Below are 20,648 nucleotides of genomic sequence, written 5' to 3'. Positions count from 1 at the left end.
GCGGTCGGCCGACCCCGCGGAGAGGCAGGCGGCCCGGCCGCCCCCCACCATGTCCCGTGGGCCGCGGCCGCCCCCCGGGGGCCTCCCTGGAGACCTACCGCCTCTCGCGCCGGTCCTGGCCGAGGCTCCAGCTCGAGTTGTTTGCAGGCCCTCAGACCCCCGCCCGCAGTAAATGTGTTTTCTTCATCCCCGTGGCTGGGGAGGAAGATAAATTTAGCAACCCCCGCCGTCCCCTGCCTTCGCTTAAAAAAAAAAAAAATCTTTGAAATAAAATGAAAACGGGCTTGCCAGTCCAAATGGGTGTGCGGGAAGGGGGGTGGAGTGGGGGGAGAAGGGTTATCCCTAGAGCACCTACCAGGCCGTCTACTTTTTAAAAATAAGCAGTCAGAGCCAAAGTGATTTTATTAGTTTGTACGGGGGAGGGAGATGAGCAAAGTTGCATTTTGAAACGTTTCGCACGTTGCAAAGAACAGGAATTTTCTGTGTATTTTCCTATGTACCCGTGTTTCAGAGCTTGGGAGCCTGTGAAATGTAAGACTGGTGTCATCGTTTCATAAATCATGAATTTTCCACATTCCTTAATAGAGAGGAGCCCAATTGGGTATGGATTTTTTTTTTTTTTAACAAACTGCTTAAACAAGCCTTTTGAAGTTTCAAAAGACTTGGGAGAGAAGGGGAAAATGATTAAACAGCACTTACCAACTTCAAAAATGTGTATTTCGCACTTTACTTAGTTTAAATGTTTATGCTATCTTTCCATGCTGAACTTGGAACCCAAACTCTGTTTTAAAGTTACTAGGGAAAAGTTAAATAGTGGAGTCTTTACATTAATCTGGAATCTGGCATGCTATCCTTTAACACAGCACTAAATGTTAAAGGCATTTTTAAACAATAAGAAACACAAAAATTATAAAGCAAATAGTATACTGGTGTGAAATCTCTTTAAATACAGAGGCCACGTATTTTAGTTGCCTGACATAACTCTTTAAAACTCCCAGAATGCAATTTGTCCCTTCCCTCAGACATCTCTCAATCACAAATGCTTTCAGAAAGGAAAAACAAAAGTAGAGTAAGAAGAAATCTCTGAGCATGCACTGGATGATAATTTTCCTCTCGGGGCTTTAGTCTGAATTTTTCCAAGCGATTAAATTTCCTTTCAAAAATAGTAACAGCATGTATTCATTGTTTATAAAAATTACATCAGGCTGTGATAGACTTTCACAGAAAGACATTTCACAGAAAGGTAAATGAAACTAAGCAATGTTGTTTCAATCAAAAAAAAATGAGAAATAGCTTGTGTGCCCACATTAATATTTCTTGCACTCCCAGACTGGAGTGCAATGGCGTGATCTTGGCTCACTGAACCTCTGCCTTCGGGGTTCAAGCGATTCTTCTGCCTCAGCCTCCCGAGTAGCTGGGATTACAGGCACTTGCCACCACGCCTGGCTAATTTTTCTATTTTTTTAGTAGAGATGGGGTTTCACCATGTTGGCCAGGCTGGTCTCCAACTCCTGACCTCAGGTAATCCACCCGCCTCGGCCTCCCAAAGTGCTGGGATTACAGGTGTGAGCCACCGTGCCCGGCCGCCCACATTAATATTTCAAAACGTTGATAACCAGCGTTTAAGTACTTTCCAAGGGCCTCAGTGTGATGCTACGGTATGGCAAGAATGGAGGCCAGGTTCCCTGGTTCAGTCGTGTAATCACAGCACTTTGGGAGGCCGAGGCGAGAGGATCACTTGAGCCCATGAGTTCAAGACTAGCCTGGGTAACATGGTGAGACCTCGTCTCTATTAAAAAAAAAAGAAGAAGAAGAATAGAGCCTCACTTCATCCATGCAACTGTAAGCAGCATGTTCAAGACAGAAAAACCTAATGTCACCATTCTTGTTAGTTTTTCCATAATTACCATCAAAAATACTTATACATCCACCAGTGTAAAGCACTTAAGAAAACAGTGTCCAAGGAGCATGAAAGAAAAAGAAGTTTTCTCAGTTTAAAAGATCACAAGTAGTTTAGGGATTGATACTTTCAAAGAGCCCTTTGTCATTACTTTTCATACAGGAAGAGACTGTTAACTTTGGTGGGAAACAAAGAAAGGATGGCCTAGTTCTATTAGATTAGATAAACCTTTATTAAAGTCCAGCAAACTTTATAAAGTCCAGTTATTTTATAGATGACTATACAGATAAGGTCAACTATATTTTTTTTAGTTAAAAAAAAGGTAAAGTTGTACTTTAAGCCCATTTACGGAAGTCTGTAAAGAACATTGTTTAACTGGTAAAAGAACAATGGTAAAAATCATTTCACTAGAAGTACACTTAGTATTATACTCATGATAAAGTGAAGATGAAAAGGAAGTGTAAACAGCAGAGATCAGAAATTGTTTGATGTGACAAAATACGAAATGCATTATATGAAAGTACTCACAATAGGACCTTGAGGACACCTAAGATCCTTGAAAGCATTTGGTAATTAAGCACCAGACATCTTGCACTTAAAGGACCTACTGCAGCCTATCTTGCCTTGATAATTGTTTTCGTATTAGGGACCTTTAGAATTCTGGGCACAGGAAGTAACAAAGATGTGCTTGCCCTTGGGGAACTCGAATAAGGAGGCTGTGTAAGGCAAAATAAAAACATTCCTAAGTACTTTCATTTTCTCACTTAAGTAAACATAATAAAAGGAAATTTTATCTAGGGAGGTCGAGAGCAGAACATTTCAAAAGAGAATGCTATGAATACAAAATAGCTGGTTTCAAAGCAGTAAAAGGAATTTTGATTACGTGCTAAAATGTATTTGTTCCTTCAGAGCTGTTAATGTACATCAGATAGTTAAAAGCATTTACTCAAGGTTTTGACAGTGTTTTAATAACTTAACTAAAAATCTCTGACATGTTTATAGGTCCTTGAGCCAGAAACGATAGAAGGCCTTTCAATCATTTTTCCAGAGAAAGATTAGTCAGAAAAGAAGCTGTTGATTTTCACTCCACATCAGAGACTGATGGGAATTCAAATAAGAAGCAATAAATTATTGGCTTATGAGAAAATGTAGACCTTCTTGAATAAAGTTGTGGTAATTCTTTTTTTTTTTTTTTGTATCCCAAACATTAAAAAATATTTACCTTCCCCTAGAAAGGCCCTAGTTTTATTGAACTAAGCATGCCCTATAAAAATTAACCATTTATCTGATAACTTATACTTAGGTTATACTTAGCGTGAGCAAGTTACATCTTCTGTTGGAATTCAGTTGGCCATAATTAATGCCAAGTAAGAATTTTTCATCTGAGCCCTTAAGCCACACACTCTCCCCAAGGAGAATAATTTTAAAATAAACAATGGCAAATAGGTGATTTTCAAGCAGTGCTTTTTACATGAGTCATTAGTCGAACAAGACATTGTTTAATTCCTGAAAATAATAGCCAAATTCTTCATGGATTATAAATCACAGGGCACAGCAAACAAACTAGCTCCACTAAAGAGATAAAAAAATCAATATAGAGGCCTAGAAACAATGAGCAGTAGCAGTGTGCACCCCTGGTGTCCAAGTTGGGGCCTCTACAGTTTCCCACCAAAGGAAAGGGAGAAGTGATTGATTCCAGGGCTGGAGCAGGAAAGTATAAGATAAGCCAGGAACATCTCCTTATAGCAGAAAGCAAAAGAAGAAAGTGTCCAAGCTTACTAGGTTGTCTAACATTAAGAAAATTTGGATGTCAAAAAAAAATTGCTATGGAGTGAAACATAGTGGATATGTTAATGAATTTATGAGACTTTAAAAATGATCAACTAGTGGTGATGGTTGCACAACTTTGTAAATGTACTAGAAATTAGTGACGTATGTATGCTTTAAAAGGGTGAATTTGATAGTATAAGAGTCATATTTCAATTTTTTAAGTGATCACTTTTGGAGAATGCTAGGGAACCAACTCAATATTTTGAAAACTAGTGAAGGAAAAGAGATGAAGCCTGTAAGATCTACTCCTCAGAGTAACCAAATAGTTGACGAAGGGACCTTCCTTTTAATAGAAGTATTCCAACTAATACATGAAGAAGTCCTGATGAAATTAGAATATCACCATTTTGGATTTTGTCGACTGCAAAATATCACCATTTTGCAACATCTAATGAATTAATGGACCTTGGCAATGATCATCAGTGGCTGCTAAGCAGAGAGAAAACCAGAAATATGCCTCAAGATGGAAGGACAAAATGCTACTAGACAAAAAAAAAAAAAAATCGAACCTGAGTTTGATCAACCTTCTAGCTCTAACTACCAGTTTACAGGAAATACAGGAAACAGAGAAACATATCAATGAAACCACAGGGATGCGGTCGACAAAATCCAGTTGATGAGAAACTCTAAAGGACAAATGAAAGATAAGAATAAACAAATTATAAGAAAACAAATTATAAGAAAAATTCAACATTTAACAAATACATTTCTTCAACAAACAAATTATTAGAAAAAAATAGGAGGGGAATCAATAGATTAGAAAAGACTTAAAAGACATGTTCATCAATGGCAGTGTATGAACTTCATTTCATTTTTTTTTCTTGTGGCAGGGTCTCTCTCTGTTGCCCAGGCTGGAGTGTAGTAGTGCAATCACGGCACACTGCAGCCTCGACCTCCCAGGCTCAAGTGATCCTTCCACCTCAGCCTCTTGAGTAGCTGGGACTGCAGGTGCACACCAGCACACCCAGGTAATTTTCGTATTTTTCGTAGAGACAGGGTTTTGCCATGTTGCCCAGGCTGGTCTTGAACTGGACTCAAGTGATCCACCTGCGTCAGCCTCCCAAAGTGGGGGGATTACAGGCACAAGCCACGGCACCTGGCTCATTTCAATCTTGATTCAAACAAACTGTAGGTAAGGTGCGGTGGCGCATGCTGTAATCCTAGCACTTTGGGAGGCCAGTGAGCTCAGGAGTTCAAGACTAGCCTGGACAACATGATGGAACCCCACCTCTACAAGTACAAAAAAATTAGCCAGGCACGGTGGGGCTCCTGTAGTCCCAGCTACTCAAGAAGCAGAGGTTGGGAGGATCGCTTGAGCCCGGGAGGTTGAGGCTGCAGTGAGCTGAGATCATGCCACTGCACTCCAGCCTGGGAGACAGAATGAGACCCTGTCTCAAAAAATAAATAAATAAAAACAAAAAACTAAAAATATGAGACAATTGGAGAAATATGAACACTGGATTTTGTCAATACTGACTGGATACATGCTCATATAAACAAATTATTGTAATGTTAATTCATTTAGATATAATGATGGTGTGATTATGTCTAAAAACTAGTCCTTATCGGCCAGGCACAGCGGCTCACGCCTGTTATCCTAGCACTTTGGGAGGCCGAGGTGGGCGGATCACGAGGTCAGGAGTTCGAGACCAGCCTGGCCAACATGGTGAAACCCCATCTCTACTAAAAATACAAAAAATTAGCCAGGCGTGGTGGTGAGTGCCTGTAACCCCAGCTACTCAGGAGGCTGAGGCAGGAGGGTCACTTGAGCCCAGGAGGCAGAGGTTGCAGTGAACTGAGATTGTACCACTGTACTCCAGCCTGGGTGACAGAGTGAGACTCCATCTCAAAAAAAAAAAATCTGCCGTTACCAACGCGGGTGAACATCGTCCAATCCATTGAGGGCCTAAATAGAACAAAAATTCAGAGGAAAGGTGAATTCTCTTCTTGAGCTGCCCTGGGACATTGGAGCTCCTGGTTTTCAGGCCTTTGGACTCAGATCAAATTACACCACCAGTTTGCCTTGTTCTCCAGCTTGCATAAGGCAGACTGTAAGACTGCTTGGCCTCCATAATCACATAAGACAATTCTCATAATAAATCTCCTCTTATATATCTATGTATATATCTTATTGACTCTGTTTCTCTCTGGAGAACCCTGACTGATACATAGGTATGGGATAGGGCCAGTTTAACCAGGAGTCTTGGTGATACACAGACAAGTCATCCACACACCAATAACACTTTAAGAAATATTAGTACATCCTTGTAAATGCCTCTTGCCCACATGTATAAGAGTTTTTCTTGGAGTATAAACAAGTAAAATTTCAGAATATGGCACATTTTCAATATTACTCTCCAAAATGACTATCCTAATAAACATTCCCTCCAGCAGAATATGAGAATTCCCAATTCCCTACTCCTTCGTAACTCTTGATGTGCTCATACTTTTTCACAATCTAATAAGTGAGAAATGGTAAAATTGTTTTAATTGACATTTCCTTGATAACAAGTAAGTTCAAGGTATCTTTCACTCTTTATTAGCTATAGTTTTCCTCATCTGAAAATTGCCTTGGAATAACCTTTGTCTGTTTTTCTATTGTTCTTATTCATTTGTAGAAATACTTTCTACATTCTGAATATACTTCTTTGCTAATTATGTATGTTACAAATATCATTTCCTTGTCTGCTGCTTGTCTTTTAACTAACTTTGTCTAAGGTAGTTTTTCTAGTTGCACATCTTAAAGTCAATTAAAATCCTGGGGAACTTTTTTTTTAAATGAGACAGGTCTCACTATGTTGCCCAGGCTGGTCTCGAACTCCTGGCCTCAAAAGAGACCCCCCCCCCCCCCCCCCGGCCGCCTTGGCCTCCCAAAGTGCTGGGATTACAGGCATGAGCCACAACACCCAGCCAAAGTAATGTCTTTTTATTTAGTTAGTTAGTTAGTTAGTTAGAGACAGGAGTTTCGCCCTTTCGCCCAGGCTGGAGTGAAGTGGCAGGATCACACCTCACTGCAACCTCTGGTTCCCAGGTTCAAGTGATTCTCATGCCTCAGCCTCCCAAGTAGCTGGGATTACAGGTGCACACCACCACACCTAGCTAATTTTTGTATTTTTAGTAAAGACAGAGTTTCTCCATATTGGCCAGGCTGGTCTCGAACTCCTGACCTCAGGTGATCCTCAGCCTCCCAAAGTGCTAGGATTACAGGCATGAGCCACTGTACCCGGCCCCAAATTAATATCTTTAAATCTACCAATACCACTATACATTTTGTGGAATTAAGAAATTTGCTGTAGGCATATGACCAGTAAGTACTTTAGTGCTGGTACATGCTTGGACTTTCTGGGTTTTTTGTTGTGGTTGTTGTTGTTTGTTTTGTTTTGTTTTGTTTTTGAGACGAGTCTTGCTCTGTTGCCCAGGCTGGAGTGCAGTGGTGCGATCTTGGCTCACTGCAAGTTCCGCCTCCCGGGTTCACACCATTCTCCTGCCTCAGCCTCCCAAATAGCTGGGACTACAGGCGCCCGCCACCACACCCAGCTAATTTTTTGTATTTTTAGTAGAGACGGGGTTTCACCATGTTAGCCAGGATGGTCTTGATCTCCTGACCTCGTGATCCGCCCACCTTGGCCTCCCAAAGTGCTGGGATTACAGGCGTGAGCCACTGTGCCCGGCCGACTTTCTGTTTTTGTCCTAAATTTTCTTTTCTTTAAAACCTTCCTTACCAAAAATACATCTTCATATCTATAACTTTCTTCACATCTCTCCTCTACTTCCTGGTTCCTTTCTACCTTGTTTCCTGAATAACATTTTGAAGTCTGTAATTTGAATTAATCTTCAGATAACTTCTGAATTAGATAAAATTATTCTTTCTCTCAATAAAACCACATCTTCTTGGGCACATATTATATACAGAATTATATCTTAACTAGAATTCTTTTCCTTAGTAACTTTAAATTTAGTGAAAACCTGGGAAGCAAGAAATCCTGAGCTGCCTATCACATATTAGCGTTTTATAGATGAGAACCATTCCACGATTTTTAGAAACATGTTTCCCCATATCATAATCTTTTCTTAATGGGAAATGACCCAGACATCCAATGAGCAGCAAAAATAACTTTAAGATTTTAAGTTACACAAGAAGTTCACCTATAGCACTTACTCACTGATATTTTGTTTTTAGCAGTTTAGGTTATTTATAAATCATTTCCTTGTTATCTATTTTACAAACTGTGAATATCAGGTGTTCACCTTTTAAGAACCTTAAAGGTAACTACATGGGCATTTTCACCACTAACTCAGAATATTCTGCTGTTTTTTTTTTCATTAAACCAATAATATTAAATTAGTCTTACTTACTTAAAAATGTGCATAAAGGTCATTTTGTTTTGGCTGGGTTTATAGTTTTATAACCTTCTGTGCCAAACCCTGATATCTCAAGATATCTAGCAGAGACAAATATAAAACCCAAACAAAAATGTATGCTGACAACTCTGAAGACATTTCTATTTTTATTTTACCAATAATTTTATTTATTTATATTTATTTGTTTGTTTGTTTTTTGAGACAGAGTCTCCATCTGTTACCCAGGCTGGATTGCAGTGGCGCCATCTCGGCTCACTGCAACCTCCACCTCCTGGGTTCAAGCGATTCTCCTTAATCAGCCTCCCAAGTAACTGGGACTACAGGCACCCACCGCCATGCCTGGCTAATTTTTGTGTTTTTAGTAGAGACGGGGTTTCACCATGTTGGCCAGGCTGGTCTCGAACTCCTGACCTCCAATGATCTGACCGCCTCGGCCTCCCAAAGTGCTAGGATTACAGATGTGAGCCACCGGGCCCAGCCTCAGTTGGGCTTGTTCAACCTGCAAATGGGAATTCCTTTACAAATTTCCCAAACTGAAAGGAGCAGATCCTGCTGTCTGGGCCCAAAAAGTGCACTCATCCTATCTGGATGCAGTTGTCAAATTTCAAAGACTGTTCTTCCGAGGCAATCAGGAACCCTGTTGGGGCTGGCTGCAGAGGGGCCAGAGAGAAGGAAACTCACCTCCAGCCTAAATTGGGTGGGCAGCTGCTTAGGAGGGCTTCTGAGACTCCCAGCAGCCCACTGCAGCCAAGCCACAAGCAAAGCATACTGGGTCAGGGAACCAAAATCTGTTACTAAAACACCAGGGGCTCCATCTAGGTTCTGCTGCTCGTGCACAGAAAGACAAATCACTGAGACAACAATGATTGCCAAGGAAGAAGGTTTTAATCAAGTGCTGCAGCCAAGGAGATGGAAGATCAGTCTCAAGTCCATCTCCCTGACCAACTAAAATTAGGGGTTTATATAGCAGGAAAGAAATGTTAACTATGTATGGGAAAACAGAGGAAGCAATCATGATGAATGAGGGTGTCTTAACGTCTGGATGCAATGATCTGGTGGGTTTCAGTTATTTGATACCTTTTGAGAGGCTTGGTATCCCATTGCCTAGATCTGGTAAGTTTCAAGTTTTAAGACCAGAAAGGTCAATTTCTATGTTTATCAAAAAAAAAAAAAAAAACCTGTCTTGGCCAGGTGCAGTGGCTCATGCCTGTAATCCCAGCACTTTGGGAGGCCGAGGCAGGTGGATCACCTCGGATCACCTGAGGTCAGGAGTTCCAGACCAGCCTGGCCAACATGGTGAAACCTGGTCTCTACCAAAAATACAAAAATTAGCTGGGCGGGGTGGCAGGCACCTGTAATCCCAGCTATGTGGGAGGCTGAGGCAGGAGAATTGCTTGAAGCTGGGAGGCTGAGGTTGCAGTGAGCCAAGATGGCGCCACTGCACTCCAGGCTGAGTGACAGAGGGAGACACCGTCTCAGAAAAACAAACAACCGAAAAAACTGTCTATGGGACTGTTAGGTTGGTTTCAATATTAGCTTATCATTTTCTTTCCATGTGAGATCTTTTTCCAGTTTTTTTGTTTTTGGGTTTTGTTGTTGTTGTTGTTGTTTTGTTGTTGTTTGAGACAGAGTCTTGCTCTGTAGCCCAGGCTGGAGTGTAGTGGCACAATCTCAGCTCACTGCAGCCCTGAGCTTCCAGGCTCAAGCAATCCTCCCACCTCAGCCTCCAGAGTAGCTGGGACTATAGGAGTGCACCACCACACCGGCAAATTTTTGTGTTTTTTGTAGAGATGTGTTTCGCCATGTTGCTCAGGCTGGTCTTGAACAACTGGACTCAAACGATCCACCCACCTCGGCCTCCCAAAGTGCTGGGGTTACAGGCATGAGCCTCTGGATCTGGCCTTTTTCCAGTTTTCATATTAAGGTTAATGTAGCCTCTTAAATGAGTTGGATAGCATTCTCTTTTATTATTGTTATTATTGTTGTTTAAATAATTAAGATAAGGGTTTTCTGTTTTCTTGTGGGTTGAGCAACACTCTCCTATAAAACCCTCTGGGCCTGGTTGTATTTTGTTTATGTGTGTGACTATTTTAGGTGATTAAGTATTTTCACTATTATATCAGTTCATTAATAGTCTGTGTCTGAATTCTATTACCTCTTGAATTCATTTTGAAAATTTATATTTTTCTAGAAAAGTGTCTATTTCATTGTGAGTTTTCTAATGCATTTCTATAGAGGAGATCATAATAATCTCCTATGAGTTTTGGCAACTTTACTGTTTCTATCATAGTGTGCCCTTTTTCCTTCGTACTATTGTATATTATGCCTCTTATTTTTCTCAGTTAGTTTTCTAAGTGATTAGCCTATTTTTAATTCTCTTAAATTAATTGACTTTCAGTTTTGATCACCTATTGTTCCTTGTTATCCTTGTTTATAGCATTCTGCTTTTATACCTATTGTTTTCTTCCTTCAATTGTCTTTGAGTTTACTAATATGGTTGCTTATGGCAGTTTGGTAATCGTCCCCCAATATCTTTTTCCCTTTCCTTCAGAGATATGGAATTGTAATTGGACTCAGGACTTCTTATCTAAACTCCATAGTTCTTAATAATCCCCTTTGCCGCTACCTGTCATCATATGACCAAGTTCTAACCAATGGAATGGAGGACCACTTCAGGGTCTTTTTTTTTTTTTTCTTTGAGACAGTGTCTCCCTCTTGTCATCCAGGCTGGAGTGCATTGGCACCATGAATCATGACTCATTGCAGCCTGTACCTCCTGGGCTCAAGCGATCCTCCCACCTCAGCCTCCCAAGTAGCTGGAACCACAGGTGTTTGCTGCCATACCCAGCTAATTTTTTTACTTTTTGTAAAGACGGGGTCTCACTATGTTGCCTAGGCTGCTCTTGAACTCCTGGGCCTCTTGAACTCCACATCGGCCTCCCAAAGTGCTCAGTTTATAGGCAGGAGCCATCTCACCCAGCCCAGGTCTTACATTTTTAAAAAATTGTGTGTGCACTCTCTTGAGCTCATTTCCACTGTCTGATACTGAAAGGTGATGACAACCAGATAGTGCTACTTTTGACATGCAAATGAAAGGCTTATGTTGAGTTTGACATAAATGCCTGCCAACCCTGGACCTACCACCTACCACGAGACTATCTTATGAGAAGAAAACAGTGGTCTATCTTATTTAAATTTCTATATTTTGGGGACTCATTGATAAAAGTACTGAGCCTGGCCGGGCGCGGTGGCTCACGCCTGTAATCCCAACACTTTGGGAGGCTGAGGCGGGTGGATCACCTGAGGTCAGGAGTTCGAGACCAGCCTAGCCAACACGGTGAAATCCCGTCTCTACTAAAAATACAAAAATTAGCCAGGTGTGATGGTGCGCCCCTGTAATTCCAGCTACTCAGGAGGCTGAGGTGGGAGAATTGCTTGAACCGGGAGGCAGAGGCTGCAGTGAGCTGAGATTCTGCCACTGCACTGCAGCCTGGGCGACAGAGCGATACCCTGTTTCAAAAAACAACAAAAAAGTACTGAGTACTGATTCTCTACCTTTTCTGAACATTCTGATCATTAAGTGTAAATTTTTTTGTCTAATATATGCATTTAAAACTTTAATTTCTATCTAAATACCACCTTTTATCACACAAGCTTTTTTTTTTTTTTTTTTTTTAAGACAGAGTCTCACTCTGATGTCCAGGCTGCAGTGCAGTGGCACAGTCATGGCTCACTGCAGTCTCAACCACCTTGGCTCAAGTCATCCTCTCACCTCTGCCTCCTAAACTGCTAGGATTACAGGCATGAGCTCCCACACCCAGCCCACACAACCTTTCATGGATTCTGTTCTGTTGCTGTTCAGCTCTAAATATTTTGTAATTTTCTTTTCAGTTTCTTTTTTTAACCCAGTCATTATTTAGAAATGTTTTTAAATGTCCCTACTAGGGGCAGAGGAAGGTTATACTTTCATTCTATTATTTATACCAAATTTGATTTCTTAAAGCCAGATAATATGCTCTATATCAGTGCTGTTCAAACCATCTGCAGTGAAAAACCAATTTTAAAAAATTTTCCCATCTATTGCACACTGATATTTCTGTAAGATATAATAAAAATAAATCACTAGAAAAATAAAATTTTAAAATGATGTATAAAATACAAAGCCAAAGTTTTACTGTTAAAGGCAGCAGACATAAAAATATGTTATAAAAGTTTCTAAACACTCTCAATTTCTGTATTTATCTCATCACAGATGGGTAACAAAGAGTTCACTGACTGACACCGCTCTACAAACTATATTTGTAATGGCACTGGGGTTTCTACAATATATATAACATATAATACACAACTACCTTACATAATGACCCTTCAGTTAACATTTGCCAAAGCAGCTCTCGAAACTTATATCACCTTTTGAACAAAGACTCCTTTTTTTAATGACATAATGACTTTTCACCCCCAACATATATTTAAATAAATATGCTAAAAGAAGTGATAATTCAACATTACAGCTTAATGCAAAAATATACTCACCAATTATAGGACATAAGAATTCCTAGTCAGAGACTATCATATGGAACGAATTTGGATCGTGCCCTGTGCTTCAATGAGCCGCAATGTGTTCTGCTTATTTATTTCTTTTAGCATACAGACATCAAGCAAAAGAAATAAACATCCCAAATTGAGAACAAAACAGGAAGAAGCAGCTGGCAGAACTGTGGAAAGTTTTGTAATTCTCGAAAAGGTAAGGCAAGCCAAGGACACAGTAAAATTAAAGTTTCAATGAAGTCTGAATTGTGCATACAAAACTTCAAAGTGCCCTGGCAACAGAGCTCCCACTTTATGGCAATAACATTACATTGTTCTTAAGAATTTCTGAGTTTGAAAAAATAAAAAATAATAAAATAAAATCATTATATTGAGGGAAAATATCACACAAAAACGAAGTAGGTATTAATAGTAAAGAGAGTCAGTATTATATGATCTCGTCTGGTGAGGAGTTGGGGGTTTTCACCGTAAAGAATGACTTTGTGGGTAGACAAAAAATGGATTATGAAAAAAGGGTTAAACTGAGCCTGCACCCTGGAGCAGAGCTTCGCAAACTTTAATGTGCACACGAATCACCCACGGATGTTGTGGAAATGCTCGTTCTGATTCAGGGGTCCAGGATAAGGCACGAGAGTCTGCGTTTCCAACAGGCTCTCAGGTGCGGCCTTTGGAGCTGCTGGGCTGCACAGCAGGGGTCTCTGGGATCCTGCAGAGCTGCTGCATTTCCCACTGGCTTTGCAGAAAGTCTGTGTCACCAAGTCCTATATCACCCACACCTGCCAGCACCACTGCTAGAAAGACAATGGGGGACCCAGACGAGGCAGAAACTCATTCCCCCTGGTGGCCTGTGGGAAGGAGCTGGGCTCGAGGCAGGAGGTGGCTTAAGATTCCTCCTCTGTCCCTTGGACGGCCCTTGGATGGAAGGTTGGGGTGGAACAAGGAGTCAACTGCTCTCATAATTAATACTTTCACCAAGGCCAAGCCCTGAGGAATTCCCACATTCGGAGGTGGAGGAGAGAGAAAATGATGAGAGAGATGACAGATACGGAGAACAGAGAATGCGGCACCAACACACAGATAGTTACCGTTCCTGGCCAAGAGATGCAATCATGAAAGAGCTTTGGAAACAATTTTCCTAAGCTTAAGAAAGATCAGTATCTGCAGACTGAAGGAATTTACCACATTTCAGGAGAATCAGCTACCTACACGTACACACATTTGGCAACAATTTTATTTTTTCTTTTTTTATTTTTGAGCAGAGTCTTGCTCTGTGGCCCAGGCTGGAGTGCATTGGCGCCATCTCGGCTCCCTGCAACCTCCGCCTCCCGGGTTCAAGCAATTCTCCTGCCTCAGCCTCCCAAGTAGCTGGGACTACAGGCACGTGCCACCACGGCTGGCTCATTTTTATACTTTTAGTAAGAGACGGGGTTTCACCATATTGGCCAGTCTGGGTTCGTACTCCTGGCCTCAAGTGATCCTCCCACCTTGGCCTCCCAAAGTGCTGGGATTACAGGCATGAGCCACTGCTCCAGGCCCAACAATTTTTAACTACAAGGAAAAAAACTCCTACAGTCATTATGACAGGAGGAGACAGATCATCTTTTCTTGAGGACTTGCCTTGTGTCTGACACATACTCGGCGCTTTACACGAATTCTCTTATTTAAACCACACAGCATCCCAATAAAGTGGCGGCGCCAGCCTGGAAGTTGGCTGGATGCAGGAACTCAACCCATGTTGTTGGGGTGCCTCTGCTCTCCAGCTGCTCAGCTCCGGTTGGTTCTTGTGGTAGCCTGAGCCTCTCCTACTGCAGACAGGCTTCCAGGTGAGGCCCAGGCAGCTCCAGGTTCACGTAATCCTAGCTCAGGAACCCCAGAAGGAAGAAAGAGTCTCCCTCCTGGTTTGCCCATAGAAGGACTCCTGTTGTCTTCAGGGTACATGCTCAACACTTAGATCCAGCACAGTGGCCAACAGAATTCAGTGAGATATTGGCAAGGGGGTGAAGCTGCTATGAATGGAAGTCCCACCTGAATCAAAAGGTTGGAGTGAAAAAAACCCAAACAACTCAAAGGGAGGAAGGATGGTTTGGCCAACAAATGCAAAGCGTCCACGAAAGGGAGGGTCTATGAGTTGCCCCACATTACAGGAGAGATCAACTTGTCCAAGGTCACACATCCAGTAAATGGGAGAGCCAGGACTCATACCAAGGCAGTCCAACCCCAGACTCTTAACCACCCTGCTCTAAGGAAACAAAGCCTCTTTGGTTTCAGAATTCTCTGCAACATTAGCTTTCAGAAGAAAATGGAGCAACAGCTGGACTTTCTGGAGAAAAAGATTGTAACTGAAGATTCATACACTCTGCCAAATTGTCTTTCACAATTTCAGGATAGCTAAAAAGCATTTAAACACACACCATGTGACAGGCACTGCTCTAAGTGCTTTATATGTATATTGAGCCATTCACTCCATGAACAACTCTATAATATAGGACTTCTTATCCTCATTTCACAAATGAGAAAACCAAAGCCCAAAGAAGTTAGGTAACTTACCTAAGAGTCAGGATTGAGCCTAGGCAGTCTGATCTTCTGAGCTCATGCTGTAAACTTCTCTGATCTCAGAATATGGGATGTCTCCTTTTATTTAAGCCTTCTTTAATTTATTTCAGCAATGTTTTGTGGTTTTCAGTCATTCTTTCTTCAAATATTTTCTCTTCTCCTTTCTCCTTTTCTTTTTCTAGTATTCCCATTACACGTATATTGGTGTCTGGTTAATGGTGTCCCAGATTTCTGTGAAGCTGTTAATTTTTCTTCATTCTTTTTCTCACTCTGTTCTTAAGATTGCATAATCTCTATTGATCTTCAAATTTACTGATTGTTTCTTTCTTTCTTTCTGTCTCTCTCTTCCTTCCTTCCTTTCTTTTTTTCTTTCTTGGCGTACCCGAGTTTATATGGGGCACACTGGGGTGAGAGGCCCCTGCAACTAGCAGAAGGTGTTGGTCCTCTTGGTAGTGAAGCATGGCTTGTGCTGATGGTGCAGGACGCGGTGGAGCAGCAGGAACTTGATGGATTTGTGGAACTGCACTTGCTGGCTGTAATCTCCTCCAGTGGGCCAGGGTGTGGTGCTGGGCACCCATGTCTAGGTCTATAAAAAGGGGGAGGGAGCAGGGTAACCGCATTTCCTGGACTCTAGGCATTTGGCAAACCTCCTATCGAGTGCCTGTCCAGTGACCTGGTACATTCTGTCAGGCACAGCCATTGCCTGGGGGCGATGACTTGGGGCTGACTGGGGGGCCAGATGGCCACAGCCTCTGGTCCCAGCAGGCACTGGCCACCAGGGATGTAGAGCCTCTAAGTTCACTTTAAGGAGCATGGCCACAGCCACCAAAAGTAATGAGATTCGCTTGCTGTTTGCACCTCTGTTTAAACCACCACTTCAAGAAACAGTGATTCTTTGGGTTTAGGTGCAAGTGATTCTTTTTTTTTTTTTTAAGGGACAGCTGTCCCAGAGGGTAACACCAATTAATTTTGACACTTTTTTCTTTAGTGCATTATTATTATTTATTTATGACAGGGTGTCACTCTGTCACCCAGGCCGGAGTGCAGTGGCACACAATCTCGGTTCACTGCAACGTCTGCCTCCCAGGCTTAAGTGATCCTCCCACCTCAGCCTCCCGAGTAGCTGGGACTACAGGTCCGCACCACCAAACCCAGCTAATTTTTCTATTTTTAGTAGAGACGGGGTGTCACCATGTTGGCCAGGCTGGTCTTGAACTCCTGACCTCAGGTGATCTGCTCACCTGGGCCTCCCAAAGTGCTGGGATTACAGACATGAGCCACTTTGCCCGGCCTCCTTCAACCCTTTAAACATGGTTTCGCCTGGTTTTTTGAATATATTTGTAATAGCTGCTTTGAAGTTTTGCTAAGTTCAACCCATTGACCCCTCAAAAGCAATTTCTATTGTGTGCTTTTTCCTTATGTATTGGTCACACTTTCCTTTTTCTTGCATGTCTTGTAATTTTTTTGTTGTTGAAAACGACATTTTAGACACTATGGTAGCAACTCTGGATACTGATTCCCCCTTACCTACCTCCAGGACCTGCTGTATTTGCTTGTTATTTGTTTAGTGACTTGATTGGACTAGTTCGGTGAAGTCCAGGTACCCATGCAATGTGGAGCCGCTGGTGTCTTCCTCAGAGGCCACAGCCTTGGGCACACACAGTCTCCATGACCACCAGGGATGACTGACTCTAGGCTCTCTATCTATTTCCCTGATGAACTCTTAAGCTTTTGGCTGGTCTACTTCACACCCACTTAGCCTCTTCTAATTTCTAGGTGATTGTTCTATGGTTTTGTTTTGTTTTGTTTTGTTTTTTCAGAATCTCGTTCTGTTGCCCAGGCTGGAGTATAGTGGCGTGATCTTGGCTCACTGCAACCTCCACCTTCCCAGTTCAAGTGATTCTCCTGCCTCAGCTTCCTGACTAGCTGGGATTACAGGTGCCCACCAACACGCTCGGCTAATTTTTGTATTTTTAGTAGAGACAAGGTTTCCCCATGTTGGCCAGGCTGGTCTCAAACTCCTGACCTCAAATGATCCGCCCGCCTTGGCCTCCCAAAGTGCTGGAATTACAGGCGTGAGCCACCACACCCAGCCAGCAATCTGTTCTTTTGGTTTGCCTCTCCTGCTGGACAGAACCTCTGTACCACTACTCCTGAGCTGGCCGGGGGAGGAAGATGGTGGCCTCCTTTTCCCAGAATGACACACTTGCTCTTCAAGAGGGGCACTGGGCAAAGATAGTAGCCCCTGGTCTTCTCATCTCCCTCCTCCTGGTGTGGAAACTCTACCCTGTGAATAAGCAAGGCAAAGTACTGCAGCCTGCCTCCATGTAGTAGAACTTCTGCTCTAAGGTGGAGGCTGGAAGGAGGAGGGAGCTCCAATCCTCTGCCCTGCAGTTGCCTGGAATACAACTTCTGTAAGACAGAACTGGTGGTGATGCGATGCTGATGGCATGCCCTTCCTAGAGTAAAACCATAGCCCTACTCTGGGATCTGGGAAGAAAGGGTGCCCCATCTTCTTGGCTGTGTCTTCCCAGAGTAGAGCTTCTAACACACCGAGCTTGAGGTGAGAGGACAGGAAGCATTTTGGGGTTCAAAAGCCACAGACTCCCATTGTTCTTCCCAAGGTTTAGTAGGTAGATTTTCTTGAATAAGTTTCTCCACTTGAGGAGTTCAAGACCAGCCTGGGAGGTTGAGGCTGCAGTGAACCATGATCATGCCACTGCACTCTGCCCTGGGCGACAGAGCAAGATCCTGTTCCCCCCCAAAAAAATGAAGACAAAAAGAAAAAAACAATAATAATTTTCACCAGTTAAAGTTTGTTCCATTTGGGAGTATATCTACTGGTCTCCTCATCCCACTATTTTGGAAGTCCTCTGCCTCAATCAGGTTTTTTTAAAGGTAAAAATAAGTTTGTTTAGTAATATTATATATTAATGGGCTCAAACTTATTTGATGTGTTTCAATCAACTGCAATTATTTCTGTTGATACTCAAATTATTTTAATTTTGGCTAGTAGGAACTTCTTTAAGTTGGCTCCTTAGTCCTTTTGACGGGAACCTAGCAATTGTTGATAACTTTCTTGCTATTAAAATGCCTTATATAGGCCGGGCACGGTGGCTCACGCCTGTAATCCCAGCACTTTGGGAGGCTGAGGCAGGAGGATCACCTGAGATCGGGAGCTCAAGACCAGCCTGACCAACATGGAGAAACCCCATCTCAACTAAAAATACAAAAACTAGCCGAGCATGCTGGCACATGCCTGTAATCCCAGCTACTTGGGAGGCTGAGGCAGGAGAATCGCTTGAATCCGGGAGGCGGAGGCTGCAGTGAGCTGAGATGGCGCCATTGCACTCCAGCCTGGGTGACAAGAGCGAAACTCCGTCTCAAAAAACAAAACAAAACACCTTATACATTACTTTCCCAATACCCACAGAATGCTTTGGAAAAACTGAAAGGTTGCATTCGCCAGTATCGAAAGGAGTGTATATGCCTTCCAAGGAACTGAAGAAGATAAAAGCAAACACTCAAAAGGGAGAAGAAAAAAAAAAAAAACAATAGAAAAACCATAAGGCTGGGCATGGTGGCTCACGCCTGTAATCCCCGCACTTTGGGAGGCCGAGGAGGGCAAATCACTTGATGTCAGGAGTTTGAGACCAGCCTGGTCAACATGGCAAAACCCCCGCCTCTACTAAAAATAAAAAAAAATTAGCCGGGCATAGTGGCACGCGCCTGTAGTCCCAGCTCAGCAGCCTGAGGCACAAGAATTGCATGAACCCAGGCGGCAGACGTTGGCAGTGAGCTGAGATCACGCCACTGCACTCCAGCCTGGGCAACAGAGCAAGACTCCATCTCAATAAAAATTTTTTAAAAAAGAAAAATCATAAAAGAAAAAATGACAAGGAAACATTAAAAATAGCATAGGAAAATATGGCAGGTGCAGTGGCTCACACCTGTAATCCCAGCGCTTTGAGAGGCCGAGGCAGGAGGATTGCTTGAGCCCAGGAATTTGAGACAAGCCTGGGCAATATAGTGAGACACTGTATTTACAAAAAAAATTTAAAATTAGCTGGGTGTGGTCAGGTGTGCCTGTAGTCCCAGCTGCTTAGGAGGCTGAGGTGGGAGGATCGCTTGAGTCCGGGAAATGGAAATTGCAGTGACCCGAGATTACCCCACTGCACTCCAGCTACGGAGCAGGACCCTGTCTTAAAAACAAAAACAAAAAAAGAAAAATATGACGTGTATAATAAAACAGATGAGGCCGGGCACGGTGGTTCATGCCTGTAATCCCAACACTTTGGGAGGCTGAGGCGGGTGGATCACGAGGTCAGGAGATCGAGACCATCCTGGCTAACATGGTGAAACACTGTCTCTACTAAAAATACAAAAAATTAGCCAGGCGTGGTGGCGGGTGCCTGTAGTCCCAGCTACTCGGGAGGCTGAGGCAGGAGAATGGCGTGAACCCGGGAGGTGGAGTTTGCAGTGAGCTGAGATCGCGCCACTGCACTCCAGCCTGGGTGACAGAGCAAGACTCCATCCCAAAAAAACAAAAAACAAAAAACAAGATTCACCTGTATTGTTGAGTGAGTCGATAGATCTTTCCTTTTTTTCATTGACGAGTATTCTACTGTACACATATACCACAGTTTGTTTATCCATTCACTTGCTGAAGGAGATCTTGGTTGTTCCCAGTTATTGATTAATAAAACTGCTATAAGGCCAGGCACGGTGGCTCACACCTATAATCCCAGCACTTTGGGAGGCTGAGGTGGGTGGATCACTTGAGGTTAGGAGTTTGAGAACAGACAGCAAACATGGTGAAATCCCATCTCTACTAAAAATACAAAAATTAGCCAGGTGTGGTAGCACGCACCTGTAGTCTCAGCTACTCAAGAGGCCGAGGCAGGAGAATTGCTTGAACCTGGGAGGCAGAGATTGCAGTGAGCCGAGATCACACCATTGCACTCCAGCCTGGGTGACAGAGAGAGATTCTGTCTCAAAAATAAATAAATAAATAAAACTGCTATAGGCCAGGCACAGTGGCTCATGCCTGTAATCCTAGCACTTTGGGAGGCTGCGGCGGGTGGATCACCTGAGGTCAGGAGTTCAAGACCAGCCTGGGCAACATGGTGAAACCCCTTCTCTACTAAAATTAGCTGGACATGGCAGTGTGCGCCTGTAATCCCAGTTACTTGGGAGGCTGAGGCAGGAGAATTGCTTGAACCTGGCAGGCGGAGGTTGCAGTGAGCCAAGATAACGCCATTGCACTCCAGCCTGGGTGACAGAGCAAAACTGAAAATAAATAAATAAATAAATGTATTTATCTCAAAAATAAATAAATAAATAAAATAAATAAAACTGCTATAAACATTTACATACAGGGTTTTGTCTGCACAAAAATTTTCAATTCACTTAGCTATTAAAGAAAACTTGGCCGGGGGAGGTGGCTCACCCCTGT

The 20,648-nt window shown here is 42.7% G+C and overlaps 1 protein-coding gene and 1 non-coding gene across 10 annotated transcripts in view; both read right to left on the bottom strand.

The window, feature by feature from the left end:
* Positions 1-3,472, bottom strand: part of ZFX (zinc finger protein X-linked) — a 70,239-nt gene extending 66,767 nt beyond the window's left edge. For 3 of the 9 annotated variants that reach the window (XM_063601789.1, XM_034950518.3, XM_034950521.3), the window contains exon 1: positions 99-3,472. The gene's annotated coding sequence lies outside the window, so the exon portion shown is untranslated. The remainder of the gene's footprint in view (positions 1-98) is intronic. The other 6 variants (XM_063601793.1, XM_055106813.2, XM_034950526.3 and 3 more) reach the window with 4 other exon arrangements.
* Positions 3,473-15,972: 12,500 nt separating this feature from the next.
* Positions 15,973-16,105, bottom strand: LOC112438573 (small nucleolar RNA SNORA68). Its single transcript, XR_003026979.1, has one exon. It is a non-coding gene; the product is annotated as a small nucleolar RNA SNORA68 (small nucleolar RNA).
* Positions 16,106-20,648: the final 4,543 nt, after the last annotated feature.

Source organism: Pan paniscus, chromosome X, assembly GCF_029289425.2.
Source record: "Pan paniscus chromosome X, NHGRI_mPanPan1-v2.0_pri, whole genome shotgun sequence".
Lineage (NCBI taxonomy): Eukaryota > Metazoa > Chordata > Mammalia > Primates > Hominidae > Pan > Pan paniscus.
This window is presented reverse-complemented; position numbering and strand designations above follow the sequence as displayed.